Genomic DNA, 3,240 nt, shown 5'->3' with positions numbered 1-3,240 from the left:
AAATGTAGAATATTTGTGTTTTCTTTGGTATTTCATCGGTGAATGATTTGTCCCTTTTTGTTGATTCGTCTTTATCTTGATTCGTATTTGAAGATTGGATGTGGATAGATCTTTGTTTTTCTTTGATAAGTGATTGTTGAAATCCTTTTCGTTTCGTCTTTTCTTGTTGATGGATCATGGGATCTCAAGACTTCATTTTTGGTTGGCTTATATCTAGGTAGGAATTGGTGGCATAAAAGACAGTTTATCTAGTATGTAAGAAGTGAATGTATCGCCCCTGGTCATTTTGATAGCTAAGCAAAAATGAAACCGTGACAAGATATAATCGGGTATACCTTATAAGCAATAGTGACACACCTAAGCTCACAAGAAATGAATTCCACAGTGATATAGATTGACGAAGCACAAATTCTCACATGGGTTTTTGTTTTCATCTGAACCTCCTAACCTTATGTCCCTTGATTGTTTAAAGTCGTCAATAATGAAATAAAATCAAAGGAAATAAGGTTATATAAATTATGAAAAGTAGGAGATTTGAACCTTCACTCCAATTGAGAATGAATATGACTTAAAATCTTCATCGAGCATAAGCATCTGAAAATTAAGTCAAAAGACGATTAATCATAAGGTTCTATAAAAGCTTATTATGGTAAGTATTTTATTATCTTTTTGAAGATTTGTTTATTTGAATGTTTTTGGAAATCTTGGTTATTTGAATGTTTTGGTATTTTTGAAAAGAAGGCAATTTTCAATTGTTTTTGAATTTTCTTTTTGAATGAAAGTAAACACACTTTTTACAAACAAAAAGTAAAAGTTTAAGGATGGATGTTATCTGGATTTAACATTCCTAGACGGCCTAGGAAGTATTGAAACTTCGTTTCATCGAGAGCCTTAGTGAAGACATCAGCAATTTGATCTTCGGAGTTGATGAAGTGCAATTCGATATGACCCTTTTGAATGTTGTCATTGATAAAGTGATATTGAATGTCGATGTGCTTTGTCATGGAATGGTGGACGGGATTGTGAGAAATGGAAATTGCACTGGTTGAGTCACAAAATATGGGAATTTGTGAGATTTTGAAGCCACTGTCACGCAGTTGAGTGTGCATCCATATGACTTGTGAACAACATCTGGTGGTAGCGACATATTTAGCTTCTGTTGTTGATGTGGAGACACAAGTCTGTTTCTTTGAAGTCCAACTCACTATTCTACCTCCTGGGAATTGACAGCTACCAGATGTACTATTTCTTTCTAGCTTGCATCCTCCATAGTCTGAGTCGGTGAAAGCGTTCAGCTGAAAATCGGATTTAGCTAGATACCAAAGGCCAAGTTTGGGAGTGCCTTTAAGGTATTTGAAGATGTGTTTCACAGTAACTATGTCACACCCCCAAACCTGAACGGCGGAAACGTTCGGGGGCGGATGACTTCATGTGGTAACGTAACAAATGAATACATAGTAAAGAAAGCAATACAACCATCATATATATAATTGAAAGTTTACATTTGTCAAAAGGTACATGTTCAAAACCAATTACAATATGATGTCAAAATGTGAGATTTAAGTGGCGCCGCAGCGTCCCTTCTTCAAAAGCGTATTGTTACCTGTAGTTACTGAATCCCTGGGACATACAAGTAATTTTGAAAGAGTAGATCAGCATTTAAGCTGGTGAGTTTCATAAGTATATAAATGACAATGTTTGTATGTAATGAAATGTTTTGTCCTTGTTTGTTTGTTTTTAGAAAATCCTATATTTTCTACTAGTATAAAAGTAGTCTTCTCTCAAGACCAAAGTTTGTTTCCAAAAATGTATGTAAGTGTAAAAATAACCAATATGTTTGAAAACCTCGTAAATCAATGTATTTTTAATACCTCATGTGAGTTTTATAACCATACTATTGACTCGGAATGCCTATACACAACGTTCTTCAGGCATTGGAATGTTATGACGTTTGTCACCCCAAATGGTGGACTGTAGCTAACAGTCAAGGCGTGGGTTGTCAAGCCCGTATAGATCTATACACAAACACCATGCTCCCCCTCCAAGGGATTCTGGTATATAATATAGGACTTGAAATGTGTACTCGAACGTACGTGAAGTTAATGTCTCACAAAGCGTAGTATAAAAACAGATCTACTTGTTAAAATGTTTCGTTTGTTCTTGTATATGAAAGCAACTTCTTGAAAATCGTGTTTCTAGTACGAAAAAGTTAGAAATTTACTCGTAAAACTATACCTATTATAGTTTTCTAAAAGTGTGTCTCGTTTGTTTTAGAATACCTAGAAAAGGAATCACTTGTTATGAAAGTATAGATTTTTGTAGAGCCTAAGATAGGCACATATACATTAAATCTAGGAAAATGTTTAGTTTATACATGCATTACAACAATTTATATTTTTAAAGATAGAATGCTATTGTAATATATTTTGTATACGGGAGTTCCCTATAAAGTTTATAAATCACATATGATTCTACTTAATAAAAATGTATAATAATCTTTATATATAACACCCAATAGTAGTCGTGTGTTTTACTTGTATTCCCCCCCCCCCCCCCCTCTTTAGAAAGCATATAAAAGCATTTAGAATATTTAAAAAGGGTTGATTAAGGGGTATGAACTCACTTGAAAATTTGAAGATAGCGAGATGGAAAACCGGGCAGAGTTTCGTCTCGGGAAACGGATTTTTCTCGGGATCCTCGGGAATCTCGGGAGTAAAATCGACCTTCGGGATTTGAGCAAAATGACCAGGGCTTCGGGGTAGTGCGGGCACGGAAATCGAGGCAATATCGTGAGAGAAATGAGAGAAATGGGGTGAATTTCCCGGAACCCTCGCATCTCTACTTATAGGGGGTCTGAGAAGCCTCAGTACGCGGGGCGTACTCGTGCGTCACCCGTGACCGAGTCCTCGACTGCCTCGCTTCGGATGGGACGGATCGGGTAGGCTCGCATAGGGGCGACGTGGACGGACTGAGACCAAGGCCTTCGAGTACGCGGGGTGTACGGGGTTACGCGGCGCGTAACTCGGATGAGGACGCTGACTCCTCCTTCGGATATTACCGGATTTTTTATTTAAATTTATATATAATTTATTTAATAAACTTCAAAAAATCATATCTTCTTCATACGAACTCCGTTTTAGATGGTCTTTATATCCACGTGTAGGTGAGACTACGCTCTACAACTTTCGTTTAGACTCCGTTGGCAAATTCCGAAATTATTTTTATTATTTATTTATAAAA

Source organism: Lactuca sativa, chromosome 6, assembly GCF_002870075.4.
Source record: "Lactuca sativa cultivar Salinas chromosome 6, Lsat_Salinas_v11, whole genome shotgun sequence".
Classification (NCBI taxonomy): domain Eukaryota; kingdom Viridiplantae; phylum Streptophyta; class Magnoliopsida; order Asterales; family Asteraceae; genus Lactuca; species Lactuca sativa.
Note: the sequence above shows the minus strand (reverse complement) of the source record.